This window comes from Triticum dicoccoides, chromosome 6A (assembly GCF_002162155.2).
Source record: "Triticum dicoccoides isolate Atlit2015 ecotype Zavitan chromosome 6A, WEW_v2.0, whole genome shotgun sequence".
In the NCBI taxonomy this organism is placed as follows: Eukaryota; Viridiplantae; Streptophyta; class Magnoliopsida; order Poales; family Poaceae; genus Triticum; species Triticum dicoccoides.
The window spans coordinates 300375986-300401291 of NC_041390.1; positions in this window are offsets into that span (position 1 = coordinate 300375986).

Here is a 25306-nt window from a genome sequence, read left to right on the forward strand (position 1 = left end):
CTACTCCTCATCGAGCTGAACTGGAGCGGCGAGTTGCTGAACCACGCGCCTGCTTGGGGCGGCAACTGGCTCCGTCAGGCCAAACGAGGTTGGTGAAGCACGGAGCGGCCTTGCCCGTATCCGGAGACCGACCGAGCTAGACTACCCCGCCCTCTAGCCTTTTAAAAAATGTATATACTCCACTTCTGTACAGTAGTAGTATCGATGGATTGCGCCATAGAGCAAAACTCGAAACTAAAAAAAGGTGGTACATATAGAGAGCGCTCGTCGCCAGATTATGCATATAGTACTATTAAAAAGGCTTGTCACAATAATGGTGTCCAGCACAAGTGCACAACCCACCCCTCAAATAAAACTAAGCACCCTGGAATTCTTTGACAAAACTAAGCACCCTGAAATTCTTTGACAACTAAACTGCTGGCTATATGATGTTGGCCATATATATTGTACGTATATAATGTGAAGAAACGAGTGGTAGTATTGTACCAACTAAAAGATGAAATGTAAGAAATACTTGTATGTATGTACTGAAGAGTTAAAGTAACAAGAAGAAACATAACATAGTTCTGCTGGGGGCTCAGCACAACACACCCCTCAAATTAAATTAAGCACACCATAAATTAAACTTTGCAACTATTTCGGTAGACACTGCATTAGAACCACCATGAGCAACGACACTGCCACCTTACTCGGAGTCCTCGTCCACGTCCTTGACTTCGTCCTTGTCCCTCTTCCTCTTGGCCAATACTTGTTTGCTTGAACCGCACACTTGGCTGTTGCTCTTCATCCAACCCTTGTAGATATTGAAGCAAAGGTAGCCATCCATTGTAGCGTACTGGATGTGGTCTATATCTAGTACATTCCGCTGCCATGCATGACGATGAAACGTGTATGGAGGCTTCTCCAGTTTACCGTATCAAGGATGAACCATGGCTCCTGCCAGGGTCGGCATTGAAGGCTGAAGAGAGGACACCAGCCGATTCTTCTGGATGTCGAAGGTGTTGCCTACAACGAGGCCTACCCGACGCAGGACTTTTTGTCATTACCAAAGTCTACAGTAACGAATTTGACTAGGTTCCTCCTGAGGAAGTCCTTAAAATCCTGGCACTCAACGTCGGCATGGCATATGTGGTAGACCAAGCATAAGTCATGCACGCAAACCTAGATCACGGTGGGCTTCTTCCTCTCTTTGTCCTTTAGATCCTTCTCTCGTCCCAGGACTGTGGTGTACTCAACATCTAGCCCAGCGACCCACTCATCATCTGAGTTTTCGAACATGCGTCTAAAGCGAGAAAGGCATCCTTTCACCGTCGTGGAAGAACGGGTCTAGATGACGTCAAACTCATCGCCGGTGATGGTTCTAACCTTGTACTCACCGCCAATCCTGGAGATTTGGGATGCCATGGATTTGGGAGGAGGGTTAGGATTAGTGGAACAACTGTAATGTGAATGGACAGGACGACTAGGAGCGAACCGCCATAGTATTGAAGGACGTGCGGGGACGAGTAGGAGCGAACTGCCAGTGTGCCAACGGCAGGGTAGTGGCTTTCCATTCTCCCATGATACGGGCTTCCGAGAGCCCTTGGATCTGAGATCGAACGGTTGCATGGCGTGATTCTAGACCTATGGGTGAATATCCTATCTTGGAGGGTTATTCTACAAATTTTCAGCAACTTAGCATGTGACCGTTTGATCTCAGACCCAAGTGCTGCCAGCAGCCCGTATTGTGGTCACGCCTACCACGACCGTCGCGTCGCTCGTGCGGTCGCGCCCTTGGAGATTTAACACGGTGCATTAGGCTATATGATGTTTGGCATGTTATACATAGTCATCACTTAGTCACTCATACTACAACAAGGTTGGCTATAAGTGTATTTTTTACTCCTCTCTATCTCTTTCTTCGTACTCCCTCCGTCCCATAATATAAGAACGTTTTTGACACTAGTGTCGGCGTTCGGGGAACGGGGGTCCCCAGACTTGCCTGCCTGCGGCCTGCCGCGTGGCTCGAGGAGGGGCCCTGCACAGCCCATCTTCATCAACACAGACCCAAGACCCTCGCGATTGGCCAAGCCTCGCGGGGTGGACGACACAGAGCTTCCTCAGGCACGACCTCATCAGGCTGGCTCGCGAGGAGGCGGAGAGATCAAGGCGGGGTACCTCACGAGGTGCCTATGACGCAAGCCATGACGACCAAGGGCGCCAGGCGGGCGCCAGCCCGCGCAGTGTCCTCCTTTCCTCTTTGGTGCAAAGGGAGCAAGCGCAGGCGAGAGCATCAAGTAAAGGCACCCGTTTCGGTGCAATGAGACCAAGACCAGTCCAACGGCAAGGAGGAAGTCATTGTGGAGCCCAAGCCAGCGTCACCACCAGAGCCTTTGGCAGGCGAGGACCAACTTTAGTCAGGACAAGTGTACCAGATGTTCCCCTTCAAAATGGCCAATTGTTGGCGCCCTTCCCGCTCAATATTTGGGAAGAGGCCCAGGGCCTTTGCCTATAAATAGGACTAGCCACCACCAGGGTAGGGGGCAATCAAGAAGGGAGAATCTAGAAGCCAAGAGAGAAACTAGCTAGGATCGGATCGAGTAGCATCACCCAGAGAGAGAGACAGAAGGGCGACTGAACTCCTCCTAGCAGTTCATCCCCCCAGCCAAGAACAGACCCTCGCGAAGCTGTTCTTCCTTGTAGTGCTCATCCTCATCAGCCCTAGAGGCAATCCACCACACCACACACTAGAGTAGGGTATTACACCACAACGGTGGCCCGAACCAGTATAAACCCTGTGTCTCTTCTGCTGTTCTTTCCATAGCTTAGATCTTAGCGAGGCGGAGGGGTGCAGGTAGGTAGAAGGCGAAATCTTCACGCGCACCCCAGTGTTCGAACCTAAAGGGTCTGCCGGAACCCGAAATCCGACATTTGGTGCGCTAGGTAGGGGTGCGCCGGAATTCATCTTCCACCACCCCGTTCTCCTCCGACCATCGCGTCCATGTCTGACGCTCGTCGGGACCGCGCCGAGCGCCGGGCCGCTCTCGCTTCCCGCGTCGCCCAGACGGCTCCTGTCGGCGGGCGTCCTCGCCATTCCCGTTCACCTGCCGTCAACGCCGCCACCGGCCCGGCGGGGAACGGGCAGCAAGCGTCGTCTCAGCATCCGTCCGTGCGGCAAGACGGCCGCACCGCTCCTCCCTCGCTCACCCCAGCTGGTTCTTCGCCCCGCGCGCTCCGCGCACCCATGGAGGCTCGAGCTGCACTCATCGCGGCAAACAAGCTCTTGCGCTACCGTCCCATCGACGACGTCTACGAAGAATGGCTCGACCACGTCGCCGAGCTCGTCCGCGCCGCAGGGGGCTCTCCTGCGCCGTCCGTTCGGCTGCACCGCACCCCGTCCCGCGCGGGCGACGAAGCTCCGGGGGCGCCCCAGCCGCCTCGTCCTCAAGAAGGCGCCATGGCTCGAAGGCGCGTGGCCCCTGGGCGGAACCCGCTCCATCAGGTGCCAGCGCGGCAAGGGCAGAGCTGCCAAGAAGTCCCTCGCCCGCAAGAAGCTGCCCGGGCGCTCCCTGCTCCAGCACGTCGCGACCATGCTCCTGCTCCCCCACGTCAAGACCCCACGCTGCTCCCAGCCATAGCGCGTGGGGACATGCAAGACCAAGCTCTCCGTCACCCAAGGCCTCCCGTGGCCACAGCAGGCTGCCGTGCCTTCACCACCGAGCTACGCAGCGTCGCGTGGCCCGGCAAGTTCAAGCCAGACCTACCTCCTCGTTACGACGACACGGTCGACCCTGCAGAGTTCCTCCAGCTCTATGACCTGGGCATCGAAGCTGCCAACGGAGACGAGAAGGTCATGGCTAACTGGTTTCCCATGGCGCTCAAGGACGGGGCCGCACCTGGCTCATGAACCTGGCTCCAGGCACGATCTCCTCCTGGGACGAGATGCGCACCCGCTTCATCGCCAACTTCCAAGGTACTCGCGACCGGCCACCCGCTGTGAGCGACATGCGCCGCATCAAGCAACAACCCGGAGAGACCCTGCAGAAGTACATCCAGCGCTTCAACAACGCATGCCTCAAGATTCCCAAGGTGACTGAGGAGGCCATCATCTCAGCCTTCTCCGACGGCGTGCGCGATGTCAAGATGAAGGAGGAGCTGGCGATGCATGAAGACCTGTGCACTTCCTTGGAGTTGTTCAACTTGGCAACCAAGTGCGCCAGGGCTGAGGAAGGGCATCTCTCCCTCCTCGAGCTGCCTGCCGCGGACCCAGAAGAGAAGAAGCCCAAGGCCAAGGATGTGAAGTGCAGGGGGGCTGCCGTGCTCGCGGCAGAACCAGACACCAAGTGGGGCAGAGATCAGCCCGAATCTTCCAAGGCCAGTCGGTACCGAGCGTACCACGACCTCCACACCCACAACACCAACGAATGTCAAGAGCTCCGAGCCGTGCGAGAAGGAAGGATCAGCCGTCGCCCCGACCACGGTGATCGGGGCTATGGTCGAGGAGGAAGGAATGCAGGACGCTGGGAAGACTGCTGCCCGCACCAAGGGTGGCGCGATCGACCTCGCGAGGATCACTGGCAAGACCCGCCTCGTGAGGGAGACTGGAGGGATCAGCCTCGCGAGGATCACCTGCAAGGCAACGCAGGCCTCCCTCCGCTGCCGCCGCAGCCAAGGAGAAACGATGACCTCCATCAGGACGAGGGGGCTGGGGGCTTCCAGGAGCCGCGCGCTATCACCTGCATCCTGGGCGGGGCTCAAGCCCCAGCCTCTCAACGCATCTTCAAGCAGTTCGCCCGCGAAGTGAATGTAGTCCTCCCCAAGCTCGAAGCCACGCGCCCTCTCAGGTGGTCGGCATGCCCCATCACGTTCAGCTCAGCAGATCAGCTCAAGTGTGCGCCACAGCCGGAGTCCTCCCGATGCTTTGTTCCCCAATCATCAGCAACGTGGTGGTAACCAGGACCCTCATCGATGGCGGGGCAGGGCTCAACGTCCTGTCCGTGGAAACATTCAACAATCTCCAAGTGCCCTACAACCAGCTTCAGCCAACCAAGCCTTTCTCCGGAGTCACCGACGGCTCCACGGTCCCAATTGGGCAGGTCCGCCTCCCTGTCACCTTCGGGGCACGCGACAACTACCGCACCGAGCTCATCGACTTCGACGTCGCTCACATTCGCCTGCCGTACAATGCCATCCTTGGGTACCCAGCGCTGGCCAAGTTCATGGCCGTAACTCGCCACGGCTACAACGTCCTCAAGATGCCAGGAAGTGGCGTAGTCATCACGGTGCCCTGTGAAGTGAAGGACGCGGTGTGTTCCCTGGAACGAGCCTTTCAGGCCGCATCACTGGAAGACTCGGATCGCGGAAGCAGGAGGCTTCTCGAGACCGCCCCCAAGAAGAAGAAGACATCGTCTGGCCCGGCCCCTCAGGAGGTAGGCCCCTCAGGGCCCGCGCCTGCCTAGGGGGAACCTCCTTCCATCGCATAAGAAAGCACGCACAGCGCCCTCCTCAGGTAGGGCTCCGGGGCTCTCCCCTAGAGGGCCACCGACCTGGCTAAGGTCACGAGGGAGGCGCTTGGGCACCACATGGAGTTGTGTTTCGAAGCACGTTTCCCTCAAGAAGGAGTAAGGCAAGGAGAGCCAGACCCTCAGGAGTTCGTCAGCAAGGCCATTTAGGATCTACAGGAGTCAAGAGTCATCAAAGGCGGCCGCCGCCTACCAGCTGTGGCTCCCCATCCAGGCGAGGATGGTGGGCTGCGCATCTGCATTGACATACCAGGGCTCAATCGAGTCGCCTCTCTAGAACGCCTCTGGCCCTCGCGAGTGGGGCGCTGCGAAGGTCCACCCCACAGCTACGATCGCATGCCTTACGGCTTGCCGAACACGGCTGCCGCGTACCAGTGCCTCATGAGGGGCATCATGGAGGCTCAAGAGGCCAGGCGTTCCGCAGCCCTGGCGGAGATGGAGATGGTCCGCGAGGAGCCACCAGCGCCTCCGGAGCCTCCCGAGGCCCTTGGGCCTGAGGGCTCGTGAGGATCGGCTTCCGCAGCCCACCGAGTCTACTATGCCAACACTCCTTCATCCTCAACATCATCAGGTGACATCTTTCAAGTTTCATTTCCAGCTGGGAGCGCCCCCCAGGGCTGCATTATTCCCAGGCCGCGTGGGTCCGTCCCTGCGGCATGTATCCCTTTTATTTCATGTTGTTAGCTTACCTTGTTGGGGGCGCCCCACGGGCTGCATCATCCCCAAGTCGCTCGGGCCTGACCCAGTGATGTCCGCCTTCCCAGCATCTATTTGAATGAATCCACTCCTTCACGGCTAATGTGTTTGACCTAGTTGCCCGCTCAACATCCGCCCCAGAACTCTCGAGGTAGGCGACCTCGTGCTCAGGCGGGTTCTCTCTAGGGAGGGACTGCCCAAGCTCTCTCCCATGTGGGAGGGCCCGTTCAAGGTTGTTCATGTTTCCAGGCCTGGCTCCGCGCGCTTGGAGACTCGGGAGGGGGTGCCGGTCCAGAACGCATGGAACATCCAGCACCTCCAAAGGTTCTACCCCTAAAAAGGCCTAGAGCCTGTGAAGAAGGCGAATGCCTGTGACGATTATCCTTTTTTGGAAAAGGCCCAGAGCCTGTGAAGAAGGCGAATGCCTGTGAAGATTATCCTTTTTGGAAAAGGCCCAGAGCCTGTGAAGAAGGCGAATGCCTGTGAAGATTATCCTTTTTGGAAAAGGCCCAGATCCTGTGAAGAAGGCGAACACCTGTGAAGATTATCCTTTTTGGAAAAGGCCCAGAGCCTATGAAGAAGGTGATTGCCTGTGAAGCTGTCGCGTTTGGGAAAAGGCCCGGAGCCTGTGAAGAGGGCAAATGCCCGTGAAGCCTGCTCCCCCCAAGAAAGGCCCGGAGCCTGTGAAGAAGGCCAACGCCTGTGAAGCTCGCTGCCCGTGACACTCTCACGTAATAATGAGTTGGGGCTGTACACGCCCCGGAGTCTCAGGAGCGCCGGCCTCAGGCCGTGGGGCTCCCTCCCACGCCCAGTGGTAGCACTTAGCTCCGCGCTGGTGAGAAGACATCGAAGACTAGATTAGGTGCCGGATGCGGCTTTTTCATTTGCTTTCCGCAGTTGGATTGTTCATTCTCATTCGAAGTTTTATTGAAGTTGTTGCCGTCTTTGGCTTGTGGTTCTTCGACTTTTCACTCTCCTGCCTCGATTTCTCTTATGCAAGGCCTCGCGAGGGGGGCAGTCGAGCGCCCTCGTGAGTGTTTCCGTCCTAGTCATTCAAAGGTTTCACGACCTGGGTCCATTACAGGAGCACCCCTCCAGTCCATGCCCCACGCGCACCGCGACACGAACATAGGGCCTGGGTCAGTCGCCCACCCCACGGCTGGGGCCGGGAACTATCCACGCGTGGGCACGTAGCCGGAAGGCACGATAACGGAAGCAAAGCGATGATTAACAGCAATAACCCAAACACGCCCCCGCGGGGCTCCACGCTACTGTCTTTTTACGCAGGAAAAAGGAAAAGAAAGAACAAATCAGGCGCAACTCGCCTCACACCGGCCTGCAGGGAAGACTCGAGCTGCCTCCGGGGCTCAGGCAGACTCCCTCTCGCGCTTCACCGAGGCGCAACGGCGGGCAGACGCGCTACCACCTCTCAAGCAGGTACAACGGCGTGGAGGCTGACCGCGGCCACCGCTAGAAGAGTCGCCGCCTGAAGAACAACCGGTGAAGCTTGGGGAACCCTGAACGTCGCCAATCACGCGAGCGCTGTCCTCTCCATCATCGCCGGGGCTGGGTCCCCGACCGCGGTTGTCGTCGTTAGGGCAGCACCCTGCGCGGCTACCATCTTCCCCAAACACCCTCACGTAGAGGGTGGCATCACCGTTAAACTTGAAGTGCAGGGTGCACCGACGGCTTAGGCCACGCACGCGGGCAAACGTCTGCCAACCGCGGGTCAAGGCCAGGCTCCCGGCCGTGGAGACCTCCAGTGAAGCCCATGAGGCCCGGCTGCAGCAGCCGTCTGCCTGAAGCCAGAGGCCGCCTGGGGCGCCGGCCGGGAGCTCGTCGAGGAGGAAGCGAGGAAGTTGAAGCCGGGTGCTAGTCGGCTCAGCCGACCACACAACAAACTCCGGCAGCACCTCTGCAGCGCGAAAGCGCGTCCTAGGGGAACGCGCGACCGAAGCGCGCCCCCGGCCGCAGCAGTCCGTCCGTCACCATGCTGGAAATCATCTCCACGGCCGCGGGGAGCTGCCGTGGAGGCCACAGGATGTTTGCGAGGGCGCCCTCGGCCGCGCTTGGGCTGGGGAGTGGCAGGCTCAACCTGGCGAGCCTTCCCCTTCTCTGCGGCCGAGAACCTCCTCGACGGAGCCATGAAGAAGAAGGAGAAGCAAGGGGGGGATGAACTGGAAGGGCGCATGCCGCTCCGTACTTATAGCCGGCGAGGGCCAACCGTCGCCCCCCACAATCACAGGTAATCATGACCTGCTTTGCATGCATGGACTTGTCCAATCCATGCAGTTGCCGAGGCGCCGTGGGGAAGTGGAGACGCCCACGTCCAATCAACCGCCACGTGGCGCCCAAGGCCGCAGGCTGTTAGGGCCCGCGGTGGTTCGCTCTTGCCCTTTCGCCTCCCTGCACGGCCAAGTTCGGGCGCGCCTTGGGCCCGGGGGCTACTGTCGGCGTTCTGGGAACGGGGGTCCCCAGACTTGCCTACCTGCGGCCTGCGGCGTGGCTCGAGGAGGGGCCCTGTACGGCCCATCTTCATCAACACAGACCCAAGACCCTCGCGAGGGGCCAAGCCTCGCGGGGCGGACGACACGGAGCTTCCTCAGGCACGGCCTCTTCAGGCTGGCTCGCAAGGAGGCGGAGAGATCAAGGCGGGGTACCTCACGAGGTGCCCGTGACGCAAGCCATGACGACCAAGGGCGCCAGGCAGGCGCCAGCCCACGCAGTGTCCTCCTTTCCTTTTTGGAGCAAAGGGAGCAAGCGCAGGCGAGAGCATCAAGTAAAGGCACCCGTTTCGGTGCAACGAGACCAAGACCAGTCCAACTGCAGGGAGAAAGTCATTGTGGAGCCCAAGCCAGCGTCACCACCAGAGCCTTTGGCAGGCGAGGACCAACTTTAGTCAGTACAAGTGTACCAGATGTTCCCCTTCAAAATGGCCAATTGTTGGCGCCCTTCCCACTCAATATTTGGGAAGAGGCCCTGGGCCTTTGCCTATAAATAGGACTAGCCACCCCCAGGGTAGGGGGGCAATCAAGAAGGGAGAATCTATAAGCCAAGAGAGAAACTAGCTAGGATCGGATCGAGTAGCATCACACACACAGAGAGAGAAGGGCGACTGAACTCCTCCTAGCAGTTCATCCCCCCAGCCAAGAACATACCGTCGTGAGGCTGTTCTTCCTTGTATTGCTCATCATCATCAGCCCAAGAGGCAATCCACCACACCACACACTGGAGTAGGGTATTAACCACAACGGTGGCCCGAACCAGTATAAACCCTGTGTCTCTTCTGCTGTTCTTTCCATAGCTTAGATCTTAGTGAGGCGGAGGGGTGCAGGTAGGTAGAAGGCGAAATCTTTGTGCGCACCCAGTGTTCGAATCTCAAGGGTCTGCCGGAACCCGAAATCCGACAACTAGTGTAGTGCCAAAAACGTTCTTATGTTATGGGACACATGGAGTACTAGTATTTATTGCATTTGCCAAGGAGTGACCTCTTCCAATGAAATGGTGTTGCTAAGTTTGCTTCATTTAATTAGCTATAGACTCAAAATTGTCTTTTCACCTAGGTACACGCGCTCAGCACCGTTTCTTCCTTGGGTCACCAAACTAGTCTCTCTCTTCTTGAATAACTTGCCACATCAGACTTTATGCCTATGTGGCAAGCTTAAGCACCTGTAGGAGCAAGTAAAAGTAAGTACAATAGTGCGCTTTACATGGCATTTTTGCATATGTGGAGGAAATAGAGGCAAGGAAAAAGTGGAGAAGTGGGCTCTCATGCAAGGGCCAGCCTCTACTACATGGTGGAGCATTGGGAGAGGCACCTGTATGGAGGTGGTCAGGAATCTGGGAGACTCACGCCGGTCGTAGCGCCGCAGTTAAAATGATAATGGCAAGTCAAATCACGGGGCCCCACCTGTCCAGCAATAACTCGCTGTCAAATCACACAACCGTATGTTTGCAGCAGCCTACTCCCTCGTCTTCTCGCATTTCTGTTGAAGCGACTAAAGCACTATGTTACAGTAACATATTATGTTACCACAAGCACCTCTTTCCTCATTAAATAGTTGCCACATAAGCAAAATTGTCTTGGGATGTGTTAAGTTACTACCTAATTTACTCTCACTATGGCTAGCCTAAGAAACAATGTGAGAGTTAATGCACCACGCCTATGTGTTTACTATTTGGTTTTCGTAAGATGACTTAATACTCACCTAGACGGAGGGAGTATTTGATTTGAAAGCGGGCAGCGCATTTCCCGATACGGCTTTCATGCAGACGAGGGAGGGAGTAGCGGTTCCCGATATGTTGAACGGCCAATGCATCCTCCTCAATTAATGCATGAGGGAAGTAATGGGAGGAGGTCCGGGAAAAGAGGCTGCATGATGTGAATGCAACGCAGTTTTCCCTCATTGCTCTCATATAAAGGCGCCCCTCCATTCCAATGCATCTACCACATCGTACGCACCTAAGCATTTGCCTAAGCACCTACACTAAGCGCAAAAGAGCTCACTCCAGACCCATGGCGGCGATGCGCGTGAGCGGCCAGCGGTTGCACCAGATGGTCCACGACGCCGGCCTGCGGCATGGCGCCGAGGATCGTCTCCAGACGGTGTTGGAGACCGACTGGTGGATGGCCGCCGTCGACTCCAACTATGACTCTCAGTTGGACCAGATGATCGTTGACACCAGCTACAAGTTCACCGTCATCAAGAAGCTTGCGGATGACATCGCCGTACTCCTCCGGCCCGCGCGCCCGGGCTCCTCATTGCCTGCCACCCTAATCGGCCTCCATGGCCGGAACCTCTTTCAAGCACTGGTGGCCCTGCGACTGCCCGCCGACGCCATGAAGAATGTCCACCTAGAGGCCGCGCTCGCCGCGAGGTGCCTCGCCCTGCAGGAATTCGTCGACCTACACATCCACGTGTACGAGCAATTCATGTACATAGGTATCTACAATGCCAGTGAGGACGCTACGAGGTTGGCCTTCCTCAACCGGCTAGAAGCCTTGGATGCCTTTGCTGAGAAGCACCTCGACCTCGCCACAAAAGCCGCCGCTCCTTAGCCGCCAGTCGGTGGCCCGGCGCACTAAGTTGAGGAGGAGGAGGTCGTACGTTCGTGGATCCATCTTTCTTCTTGCCTTCTGTAACCACCACTGCAATCGCATCATCGTGGCCTTAATTCTTATTGTGCTGTTGCATTCTCGTTCCAGTCAATACCGACATGTGCGATCCCTTTGCTTAATTATATGCATCACTATAACTAGTACTTGATCCGTCAATTTATAAGTTGTGCTTACCTTTTCCATCAACTTCGTGCAACGCGCGGGCATCTTGCTAGAAACACTAGAATATGTCTATATAATCCGTATGTGACAGTTCATTTGAAATCTCAAAAAAGACAAATATTTAGGTACGGAGGGAGTAATATATTAGGAGTATATCATGCACACAAAGGCAGAGGAGCGGTGGGGCTGAGAGGGATGAGGGGCACGTCGGGGGGATGAGGATCCCCTGACACGAACAATCCTACCATTCTGTCACTGACATGTGGGACCCATAAGCGTGGGTCCCACCTGTAAGTGAAGGAAAGGCAGGGCAAGGCAGTGATAGCCACGTCAGAGGATCCATGTTCACATCGGGGGACGTCATGCCGAGGGTTGGAGCAGCGTCGTGGGAATCACATGTGGGTGTGGCAATGGTAGAAACAAGAAACGTGATGGTCGCCGTGGTTCAACTTCCATGGACAAGCTGTCATGTCTGCTGAGACATGTATATCAAAACAAGAGTGTTTATATTTCAAGCATGTGAACAAGTATTATTCTACTACTTTGGATCCATTGCAACACACGCGCCAGCACATTGGTAGTAGTAGTGTCTATCTCTATCTCTAGAGGCCTTCCCTCGTTCATCCTTTTCTCTCACAAGATAAACTACTCATACAAATGCATCTTGATGTTCCGTGCAACGCACGAGGATGTTTCCTTGGGGGTCTCTCCAGCGCGGCGTGGCCGTAGTTGCAAGTTAACGCCCCTTGAGATGCCGACGTTGAGGGGCACTTGGATTTCCTCCGATGAGCAGGTAAGATGAGTTTGATCATGTAGTAAATGCATTATAAAGACTACTTCCGTGTCCATTTCCTAATTCTCCCCCTTCCCATTGTTTCACAGGTTAGGCTCGGTGCGAGTGGAGATTGGCTTGCATATGTACGGGAGGGTACCAACATCAATTTGCACAACATTTATAACGGTGACATCATTCCAGTAGAACCTTTGTCCAACATTGGGATCAGCCATGCAACGGGCCACCGCATGAATTGGTACGATGGAACCACGGTGAGATTGAATAAGAAAGCACGAACCTTGCACATGGCGGTCAAAGGCGGACCATGCTGTCTGCGGCCGATTTGATGCCGTACGAGTAGGAAGACGTTGTGCTCCTTTCTAACCGCATCTTCGTGGTGACAAACTAGGGGCTTATTTTGTATGGGACACATCCTACCATATACTCCCTCTCTCCCAGTTTATTTGTTTTGAATCTTTTCGTTTTGTAAGTTTCAAATTCAAATTTAGAGCTCCCCATCACATGTTGAGATTACAATGTCCATTAAATCGTTGCGTGCATGTATAGTAAAGAAATAAATCTCGAGTTTGGCACGAGTTCGTGCTGCGGGAGCACCACAAGCCCTGGCGTAGGAGTTACATTTCCCTGTCAGGGCCGTGAAGACTAAGCTTCAGCGCCTTACTACACCTACCTTTGAGTCAATAACATGTGGACCTGATAGGTGGCTGGTCCACATGTAATGCTCCCGTAGGCAGAGGGGCAGTGGTGCCAAGAGGGGTGAGCCACAGGTCGGGGGACGTGAGGTTTCATGGGTTCGTGCGGCGTCGTGGGAATCGCGGGTGGCTGTGGTAGAAACTTGATGCTCGCCGCATTTTAGGTGGCCCACATGTCATGCACACAAAGGCAGAGGGGCGGAGCAGCCGAGAGGGATGAGGCGCACGTCGGCGGGCGTGGTGCCATGGTTTGGAGAGGCGTCGTGGGAATCGCGAGATGAAACGTGATGGTTGCCGTAGTTGAACTTCCATGGACAAGCTGTCATGTCTACGGACACATGCACTGCATACCGATCACCGGAAGGAGTAGCAGAGAAAGCTATATATGCGGATAAATAGTTCCTTATAGTCAAGCGGACCCACGCTACAACTCTGTTCCAAAGACATGCACACCATTGAAATAGTCCATCTATATCAATATACACCGAGAGGGAATAATTTTTTTACAAGAGAGGAAATAGTTGATCCATCCATAATGCCCTCCTGCTGGTGCATCCTTTTCTTCTTCTTCTTCTTCTTCTTCTTCTCATTCTCTGTCGGAGACGGCTTCGCAAGAAGCTCTTTGGACCTTGCAGCTATCTCGAAACTCACACGGGCATCGAGGGCAGCATATTTTATCTGCTCGTACGTCAAGGGATAATTCTCCCGTCCATACGACCTTAATGCCACCGTATCGTCACCCTTCTGAAGATTTGTACTGAGCACAAAATTTGCTATGTCGAATAGGGATGGTGTCTGTTTATCACAAACTTCTACAGGAATTTTGATTCTGGTTTGTAGGTCAGCGATGCTTTTCAAATAAAGGTTGTACGGCTCCAACTTCTGTTCGTCCCCTTCGATGGCTGCCCCACAGAAGTATACATCCTCCCGAGACAAGAAATCATGAAGCTCACCTAGTATGGAGGGCGAGTGTATGATGTGGTACACCAAAACATCATCTTTGAGGCACAGCTGAAGGACGGCGGCACGCTGGATCTTCCCAGGGGCACGCTCCGTGTACTTTGCGTCGAGACCAATGACCCTCATCTCTACCTTCTCAAGGGAGTTGGATACATTGTTGATCCACTGCCGAACAACCCTTGGGTGGACGGTGACTGAGGGAGTCCTGGATTAGGGGGTGTTCGGGTAGCCGGACTATACCTTCAGCTGGACTCCTGGACTATGAAGATACAAGATTGAAGACTTCGTCCCGTGTCCGGATGGGACTTTCCTTGGCGTGGAAGGCAAGCTTGGAGATGCGGATATTCAAGATCTCCTACCATTGTAACCGACTTTATGTAACCCTAACCCTATCTGGTGTCCATATAAACCGGAGGGTTGTAGTCCGTAGGCAATCAACTCCATACACAACAATCATACCATAGGCTAGCTTCTAGGGTTTAGCCTCCTTGATCTCATGGTAGATCTACTCTTGTACTACCCATATCATCAATATTAATCAAGCAGGAGTAGGGTATTACCTCCATTGAGAGGGCCCGAACCTGGGTAAAACAAAGTGTTCCCTGCCTCCTGTTACCATCCGGCCTAGACGCACAGTTCGGGACCCCCTACCCAAGATCCGCCGGTTTTGACACCGACATTGGTGCTTTCATTGAGAGTTCCTCTGTGTCATCGCCTTTAGGCCCGATGGCTCCTTTGATCATCAACAATGATACGGTCCAGGGTGAGACTTTTCTTCGTCTTCGGCGGCTTCGCTCTGCGGGCCAATTCGCTCGGCCATCTGGAGAAGATTGAAAGCTACGCCCCTGACCATCAGGTCAGGTTTGGAAGCTTAAACTATATGACCGACATCCACGGGGACTTGATCTTCGACAGATTCGAGCCACAGCCAAGTACGCCACACTGTCTCGATGGGCATGATATAGCTCTGCCTCCGAACAGCGCCTTGGAGGCCGCATACGCATCGGTTTCGACCATTGATTCGGAGCCTACTGCACCGATCAAGGATCAGCGGTTGGACACTGCCTCAGGGGCTGCGATCTCAGAGGCGATCGAGCCGAACTCCAGCCCCACACTCCGCATGGCCCGTGACTCCGAGGAGCCAGATTCCTCTCTGAACTCCGAGCCCCCCGCGCCCCTGTTGATCGAATCCGATTGGGTGCCGATAATGGAGTTCACCGCCGCGGACATCTTTCAGCACTCGCCCTTCGGCGACATCCTGAATTCTCTTAAGTCTCTCTCTTTATCAGGAGAGCCCTGGCCGGACTACGGTCAGCGAGGGTGGGATGCGGACGATAAGGAAATTCAAAACCCACCCACCACCCACTTCATAGCCACTGTCGACGACTTAACCGACATGCTTGACTTCGATTCCGAAGACATCGACGGCATGGACGACGATGCAGGAGATGAACAAGAACCAGCACCTGTAGGGCGCTGGAAGGCCACCTCGTCATATGACATATATATGGTGGATACTCCAAAAGATGGAGATGGCGATGGAACAATGGGGGATGACGCCCCCAAAAAACAGCCAAAGCGCAGGCGTCAGCGGCGCCGCTCTAAATCCCGGCAAAGCAAAAACGGTGATTCCGGCACGGGATATAATACTACCCCGGATAGCGCTGAAGAACACCCACCTCAGCAAGATTCGGCACGGGAAGATGGAGAAGCCAGCCCTCATGAGAGAGTGGCAGACCGAGAGGTCGAGGATGATAACTATACGCCTCCCTCCGAAGACGAGGCAAGCCTCGATGACGACGAATTCGTCATACCATCAAACCCCGCCGAATAGGAGCGTTTTAAACGCAGGCTTTTAGCCACGGCAAGCAGCCTCAAGAAAAAGCAGCAACAGCTTAGAGCTGCCCAAGATTTGCTAGCTGACAGATGGACTGAAGTCCTTGCGGCTGAAGAGTATGAACTCGAACGCCCCTCCAAGAGTTACCCGAAGCGCAGGCCGCTACCCCGATCAGAGGAGGAAGCACCTACATCACCAGCGCATGACATGGCAGACCGGCCACCTCGCGGCCGCGACAGAGAGGCCTCTCAGCCCTCCACCCAAGCCATGCCCCGACGCTGCTCAACTAAGGCACGGGAAAATGCGCCCGACCTGCGAGACATACTGGAGGATAAGGCAAGAAAAACAAGATCGATCTACGGATTGCGCAGGCGCCCTACGGCATGTGACAATGATCTTCACGCCGGATACAACAAATCCGGTCGGGCCGAACACAACAGACATAGCTCTTTCGAGCTATGTCGTGATATAGCCCAGTACAGAGGCGCCGCACACCCGCTATGCTTCACGAATGAAGTAATGGATCATAAAATCCCAGAGGGTTTCAAACCCATAAACATCGAATCATACGATGGCACAACAGATCCGGCGGTATGGATCGAGGATTATGTCCTTCACATCCACATGGCATGCGGCGATGATCTACACGCCATCAAATACCTCCCGCTCAAACTTAAAGGACTGGCCCGGCATTGGCTTAACAGCTTGCCAGCAGACTCAATCGGTTCTTGGGAGGACCTGGAAGCCGCATTCCTCGACAACTTCCAGGGCACTTACGTGCGACCGCTAGATGCCGACGACTTAAGCCACATAATTTAGCAGCCAGAAGAATCGGCCAGACAATTCTGGACACAGTTCCTAACAAAGAAAAACCAGATAGTCGACTGTCCGGACGCAGAGGCCCTAGTAGCCTTCAAGCATAACATCCGCGACGAGTGGCTTACCCGGCACCTGGGACAGGAAAAGCCGAAATCCATGGCAGCCCTCACGACACTCATGACCCGCTTTTGCACGGGAGAAGAAAGCTGGCTAGCTCGCAGTAACAACTTATCAAAGAACCCTGGTAATTCGGATACCAAGGACAAAAGTGGCAGGACACATCGGAATAAGGAAAAACGCCGCGTTAACAACGACAGCAATGAAGACACGGCAGTCAATTCCGGATTCAAAGGCTATAAATCCGGTCAGCGGAAAAAGCCATTCAAAAAGAATACTCAGGGCCCGTCTAGGTTGGACCGAATACTCGATCGCTTGTGCCAGATACATGGCATGCCCGAAAGGCCAGCCAATCACACTAACAGGCAGGCAAGTTAAGGTCCGAAAACAGAGACAAGGGGCTGCACAGCGACGACGAGGAGCCCAAGCCGCCGAACAACAATGGACAGAAGGGCTTTCCCCCACAAGTGTGGACGGTGAACATGATATACGCAACCCACATTCCCAAGCGGGAGCGGAAGCGTGCGCTACGGGACGTATACGCGATGGAGCCAGTCGCCCCAAAGTTCAACCCATGGTCCTCCTGCCCGATCACTTTTGATCGAAGGGACCATCCCACTAGCATCCGTCATGGCGGCTTCGCCGCATTGGTTCTCGACCCAATCATCGACGGATTTCATCTCACAAGAGTCATCATGGACAGCGGCAGTAGCCTGAACCTGCTTTATCAGGATACAGTGCAGAAAATGGGCATAGATCCCTCAAGGATTGAGCCCACAAGAACGACCTTTTAAGGCATTATACCAGGTGTAGAAGCCAACTGTATAGGCTCAGTAACACTTGACGTGGTCTTCGGATCCCCGGACAATTTCCGAAGCGAAGAGTTAATCTTCGATATAGTCCCATTTCGTAGTGGCTATCACGCCCTGCTCGGATGAACCGCATTTGCAAAATTCAATACGGTGCCACACTATGCATATCTCAAGCTCAAGATGCCAGGTCCTCGAGGAGTAATTACGGTCAACGGAGACACCGAATGCTCCCTCCGTACGAAGGAGCATATGGCGGCTCTCGCAGCGGAGGTACAAAGTAGCCTTCTCGGGCAATTCTCCAGTCCGGCCATTCAAAAGCCAGACACTGCCAAGCGTGCCCGGAGTAACCCACAGTAGGGCCGCCTGGCACACTATGAGCAAGCGTAGCAATGCAGCCCCAACCCCAGCTTTTGCGACATAGCGAAATCAGTACCTCGCGTACATAACTACGCCCTTGAAATACCATGGGCACAGGGGAAGGGGCACAATAACGGCACGCCCAAAATACGGCTTAAAACGTACTAAGGGGCTGCCGGATTCTTTTTTTTAATTTTTTCTTACTTTCAGGACTCCATACTTCAGACGACCTGTTCGGCAATTCGACTGCCGCACAAACGATGCGAGATCCAGGGAGGCAGACAAGCCATGCCGCATTATGGAACTCCTAGGTGGTCTCTGTTACGAGCGGTATACCTATTTTAAATACAATTCCGCGGCCTGCCCCTGGTCAGGACATATTAAATAGTCCAATATCTTTTTGCTTATCGCACTACTTGTATCGTTCGGCTTTGATAAATAAGCCTCTCTATAAACAATGCATAGCTTTTTGTCTATTTTCTGCATTACTCTCTTTTATATATGTTCATTAATGACATGTTGCACCCGTACACTGTGGTACGGGAAGTACGCCAGGGGCTTCAGTACCCTTTAATATGGCGTGAGAAGTCCATACACTTTCACAAGTGCGACACCCCGAACTTATAGCACTATATGCATCGGCTCCGAATCATGATTTGGGTCAATAGTTGGGTTTGCCCGGCTCCTATGTTTTGGTGCCTTACGTTCCGCTATATCGGCTAAGGTAGCACTAGGAGAACCACTGCGATTGTGCCCCGGTTGAGCTGGGTTAAGCACCTCAGTGGAGAAAGCTAAAACTGACTGTCATGATGAGGCGAGAGACCGGTCGCTGTTCGAGAGGTTTTTTGAGTCCCTAAAGACTTATGCCGCTTCGAGCGAGGAGCCGGATTTGTCCGGCCAAGGCGTGGATAGCGCCCCGAACTCGGTCTTCCGAACTAGGGGCTTCGCCGAAATTTAAAATTATAAAGTTCTATGGCTAAGTGAGAGTGTTCAAGCATTATAGTTCGATTGCCTGGTTCGTTGTGCTGAGCGCCTCCCTCGAAGGACCCAACTATGGGAAAAAGAGCGCTCAGGTTTATCCCGAACACCCCAGCACTAGTGGCATGGGGGCAGAAGCCGACGACGGGCCATCTCTCAATTTTTTGATAAACGACCGCATAGAAAATAATATTTTAAATTCAACAAGCATTGCTTAAGCGCCTATGAACAAGTTTTCAGCACACAGGATAAAAACAAGCGAGTTTATTCAAAATTTACATCCTTGGTACATTCATCCTCCACAAGGCGAGCACCCGCAAGAACATCCTTGTAATAGTTCTCGGGCTTGCGATGCTCCTTCCCCGGCAGCGGCTCGTCCTTCACAAGCTTCTCACCGTCCAGCTTACCCCAGTGCACCTTTGCACGGGCAAGGGCCCGATGGGCACCTTCGATGCAGACGGAGCGCTTGATGACCTCGAGCCTTGGACAGGCCTCCACCAGCCGCCGCACCAGCCCGAAGTAGCTCCCAGGTAGGACCTCTCCGGGCCACATCCGAACTATGAAGCCCTTCATGGCCTGTTCGGCCGCCTTGTGGAGCTCGACCAACGGTTTCAGCTGGTCGCTCAAGGGCACGGGGTGTCCGGCCTCAGCATACTGAGACCAGAACACCTTCTCCTTCGAGTTGCCCTCTTCAGCTCAGTAGAATGCGGCGGCATCGGATACGCTGCGGGGAAGATCTGCGAATGCCCCTGGAGAACTCCGGATTCAGGTAAGTAACAAGTAGTTTACTTTTATATTTCTGCTTTGCATAAAGAATGCCTTACCCGCTGCTATCTTCTTAATCTCCTCCAACTCTTGGAGGGCCTTTTGGGCTTCGGCCTTGGCAGACTTGGCAGTCTCAAGGGCCGCCGTGAGCTCGGACGCTTGGGTCTTTTGACTCAAGCTCCAAACTCTCATGTTTTTTCATGAGAGCCTGAAGCTCTTGCTGCACCTCGCCGACCTAAGCCCCAAGTTTCTCTCGCTCGGTGCGCTCCGCGGCCGTTTTCTTTTCGGCCTCGGACAGCGCCTGCTTGAGGGTCGCCACCTCAGTCGTGGCCCCTATAATAAGAAGTACAATCCTGTTATTTTTTGCAATCACGCCTCTCTATAGGCACTTTTTCTGTAAGGTATTTCTTACCTTCTTTCTCCTCGAGCCGCCGCTTGGCAAGGCCGAGATCGTGCTCGGTCTGCTCGAGTTCCTGCTTCAGGACACCCACCTCCGCAGTCAGTGCGGCGGTGGATAGCAGCGAAGCCTGCATACGCATATTGACTCTTTTTGTTAGACTCCTGCGAAATTTAATAGATCCTCTATTCGGCTTTTCTTTCTGAATGCCAAACAGAGCATTAGGGGCTACTATCTATGCGGTTATATTTTTACATATTTTTACTTACCTCGAAGCCTGTTAGAAGGCTAGCGCAAGCTTCAGTCAGTCCGCTCTTGGCGGACTGAACCTTTTGGATGACCGTACTCATAATAGTACGATGCCCCTTGTCGTTGGAGACGCCGTCAAGCACCTCCAGCAGATTGTCCGACAACTCCGGTTGGACGGTGGCCGCCGGCTCAGAAGGCTTGCTCCTCTTGGAAGGAGTTCGCCTACCGCGGTCCAGAACTGTGGAAGATTCCGGCGCGGTGTCCGGCACAAAGCCGGACTTGGAGCCCTGGGGGGTCTTGTCCCCTTTACTCCTGGGGTACGGGAGGTCGCCTTGCGGCTCCTCGAAGACCACCTCCTCCTGCCCCGGAGGTCGTTGCGACGCCACTTCGGCATCGTCCGCAGTGCGTGGGGAGGCAGCGGGCGTAACTGAGTTCACGTCCGATGAATCCAGGGAGCCGCTCGACGACTCGTTGAGTTCGGCACGGGGCGGGCTGCATAATTATGTTCGACATTAGGGAAAGCTGTGTAACGAAGGAACATCATGAGTTATTCTGATATCTGAACTTACGATTTCGCCGGACGCTTGGCCCTGTTTGGCCACTCCTCTTTGCCCTCTTCGGCGTCGGGGGCGTAGTCCGGCGGAGGAGTCTTCCTTTTCCTAGGACCCTCGGCCTCCCCCGTTGGGGCAGCCTTCCTCTTCTCTCCTCCCCCCGCTGGGGGGGAGAGGTTTCTTCTTCCTCCTCCTCGTCTTCAGGGAAGGAGTGCGTCTCGGACTCGTCAGACGACGAGTCCGACACCACCATATGCCGGGAGCTCTTTCGAGTCCTCGTGGACTTCTTCTTCTTGGCCTTCTTCTCCGGCACCACATAAGGTGCCGGAAGCAGCAGCTTCGCTAGTAGAGCGGGGGCTGGGTCTTCGGGCAAGGGAGCCGGACAGTTAATCAATCCGGACTTCGCCCGCCAAGCCTGTCAAAGGTAAGGGAGTTTAGATCCCGCATAGAGTCAAACTATGGAAAAACTTAACATCCTGTAAAAGGTGAAGATAGCTTACCTCGCTAGCGTGACGCTGCGAGCTGTATCCGCGGTCCTCGGAAGCGGATGCGGGAGCCTCGGCGCCCTTGAATAGCACCTTCCAGGCATCTTCGTACGTCATGCCGAAGAGCCTGTTAAGGGTTTGGTGCTGCGCCGGGTCAAACTCCCACAGATTAAAATCCCGTTGTTGGCACGGGAGGATCCGGCGGACGAGCATAACCTGGATTACATTAACAAGCTGGATTGGCTTGTTCACCAGGGACTGGATGCATGTTTGCAATCCGGTCACCTCTTTTTCGTCGCCCCACGACAGGCCCGTCTCTTTCCAGGACATAAGCCGCGTGGGGGGTCCGGATCGGAACTCGGGGGCTGCGATCCATTTCGGATCGCGCGGCTCGGTGATGTAAAACCACCATGATTGCCACCCCTTCAGGGTCTCCACGAAGGAGCCCTCGAGCCATAGGACGTTGGCCATCTTGCCCGCCATGGCGCCTCCGCATTCTGCCTGGCTGCCGCGCACCACCTTGGGCTTGACGTTGAATGTCTTGAGCCAGAGGCCGAAATGGCGGCGGATGCTGAGGAAAGCCTCGCACACGACGATAAACTCCGGGATGTTGAGGACGAAGTTCGGGGCCAGATCGTGGAAATCCAGGCCATAGTAAAACATGAGCCCCCGGACAAATGGGTGGAGTGGAAAACCCAGTCCGCGGAGGAAGTGGGGAAGGAATACTACCCTCTCATGGGGCCTTGGGGTGGGGAGAAGCTGCCCCTCCTCGGGAAGCCAGTGCGCGATGTCTTTGGACAAGTATCCGGCCTTCCTTAGCTTTTTGACATGGCCCTCCGTGACGGAGGAGACCATCCACTTGCCTCCCGCTCCGGACATTGCTGGAGAAGGTTGAGGTGGGAAGTGCGGGCTTGGGCGCTGGGAGTGCGTAGGAGATGGATTGGCAAAGGAGGAAGAAGGCGTAGGTAAAAAGGTGGATCCTTATCCCCTTATATGGGCGGATGCGGTTGTGCGTCCCCACCAGCCTAGTAAAACTCGCTTGCGTCCCAATTGCCGTGATAAATGGCGCGGTTGGGTTACTCACGTCCGTATTGATGAGAATCCCGTAAAGGGGGTACACGATCTCTGCTTTGACAAGACGTGCCAAGGAAACCGCCTCACAAAGCATGCTAAGGTGGAAAAGTAAAAACGATTCGAGTAAAGGACTTGGCCGTAGTGTGATGACGCACTGCGGAATACGTCGGCAGATTTGATTTGTGTCAATATTATTCTCTCTATGGCAATATGTGGAAAGTTATTTTGCAGAACCGGACACTACTCTTGGTGTTTACAATCTTCTATGAAGGACTTGGAGGAGGAACCCACCTTACAATGCCGAAGACAATTTGCGCGCCGGACTCGTCGTCATTGAAGCCTGGTTCAGGGGCTACTGAGGGAGTCCTGGATTAGGGGGTGTTTGGGTAGCCGGACTATACCTTCAGCCAGACTCCTGGACTATGAAGATACAAGATTGAAGACTTCGTCCCGTGTCCGGATGGGACTTTCCTTGGCGTGGAAGGCAAGCTTGGCGATGCGGATATTCAAGATCTCCTACCATTGTAACCGACTTTATGTAACCCTAACCCTATCCGGTGTCTATATAAACCGGAGGGTTGTAGTCCGTAGGCAATCAACTCCATACACAACAATCATACCATAGGCTAGCTTCTAGGGTTTAGCCTCCTTGATCTCGTGGTAGATCTACTCTTGTACTACCCATATCATCAATATTAATCAAGAAGGAGTAGGGTATTACCTCCATCGAGAGGGCCTGAACCTGGGTAAAACAAAATGTTCCTTGCCTCCTGTTACCATCCGGCCTAGACGCACAGCTCGGGACCCCCTACCCGAGATCCGCCGGTTTTGACACCGACAGTGACGGTGGCAACTATGCGCATCGAGCCTTCGACGAGGACATGTTGGATGCTAAAAACCTGCATCTCGATCTCTTTCGCCATTTGGAACCGCTGGAATGGAGGGCTATGGTTTGGAGAATTAGGATTAGATGGCTAGTCTAACTGAAGTAGTAGATGATTATTTAAAGAGGTTAAAACAATGTGAACGCAGTGGGGTTTGGATGCAAATGAAGATGAAGGTGAGGTGAAGAAGCCGAGGAGAATCGGTTCCCGACGGAGAAGGAGTAAACGAGAGAAGTGGCGTGCATGCAGTTGATTAGACGGCTAGGTAGACTAAACGAAAAGGCAATGCGGGTAGACTGATGAGTCGTACCTGTTCGTGTACGTGCCCATCCTTCCTGATAGGTGGGACCTATGCAAACAGATAAAAAAATGTGTCATAGTTTTTTTTTGAGCGCGTGAGTGGGAGACACAACATTCTCTGGTTAAGGAATACTCCCTCCGTTTAGGTGAGTATAAGTCACCTCATGAAAATCAGGTTTCCCAAAACCTTTAGGCATGGAGCATTAACTTCCTGCTCGATCCCCTCCCAGCCTCGTTAGCCAGCGTTCTCTTCCTCTGATGCCGCGTTCTACCTTTCCATTTTTCCTCTTCACAAGTGTGGAACGATCTGCATGCCATCCTTGATGCACCAGAACGACCACTGCATGCATCTCGGCAGAGCGTTGATTGGGCATGCACGAGAATTTGGTTCTGCTCGCAATATGGATGATACCTGAACGATGAAGTGAACAGGCATGCTAGCACAGGAGACCTATTTATGCTATACAATACTGGAGTACTCATGTACCTACTACTACTAGTAGTAGTAGTAGTAGTAGTAGTAGTACAACTGTGGTACACTTGATGGTCAAAATACTATTCATCCGGTCCTCACAGTGAAGTGACAACACCCTGCGCCTGGCACTAGTCCAGGCGGCGTGTTCGGGTTACCAAAGTCAACCTCACCCTATGCACAGTGCAGTCTGTCACCGCCGCTGTACAGCACATTGGCGCCTCACCTCGTCTCCCTCTCCGCTCCCATAGCACCACTCCATCTCCATCTCCTTCTCCGTCTCCATCTCACTGTGCCCCCATGTACCGTTGCCATACTCGCCTCCCCAGTACCACTATTCCCTCGCTTGCCGCTCCAGCACCGACATCCTTCTCCCTCGTAAATCAAGCCCCCTTCCAAACTCCACCATGGCCGAACGCGAACCGCGCAACATCCATATGAGCTGCGATTGGAGCAATCTCCCAAGTGACATCCTCGACCTCTATTGTTTGTGTATGGATATGTTGAGCGCCCTGCGGCTGCCTGCATGCTCGAAGGACATGCACACGGCCATCATCGAAGCGAGGCCTAAGCTTTTCAAGACACCTTGCTTGCTGCTATCTGGTCTTGCGAGATTCGCTCACCATGATACGGAGGCGTGCATGATGCCCCTCGACTTCAATCCGATCTCCATTAGCCGAAACTTCTTTGCAGGTATGTAGTGGGTCGTCGTACATCATTTCCCTCGACATCGATCCGATCACCATCGCCCGAAACTTCTTAGCAGGTATGTACTGGGTCGGCATGAACTCCCACTGGATGGCTGCCTTCGGAGAAGACGGTAAAAAGTTGGTGCTTGTGAACTTCCAGACCTCCCATGAGATTATCCTTCCTCCGTTGGATTATATAGAGTATTACCATCGTGGTCCAAGTCATCTAGATTACTACGTCAGTTGGACGGACCTTGTTTTGCAGAAGATTGTAATCTGCCAAGTGCCCACACGACATGCGAATTACGCAGACTTCAAGCTAATTGCCTTGTTCGACCACGAACTCACCTATCTTTACACCGGTGCCTTCTTTAGCTGGAGACAACTCGGCTCGCAGTGGATCATCGTCAAAGTTGATACACACTTCTGTGATGCTATTGAACACAATGGCATCATCTACGCGATCGACAAAGCAGATGGCACCACGTATTGCTGGGACGACGCGTGTAAGTTGTTTCCTCTCATGTTAGTTTCCTCATTTTCATGATGTAGAAACATGCACCACACTGTTGGTTTCATCTAACCATACATTAG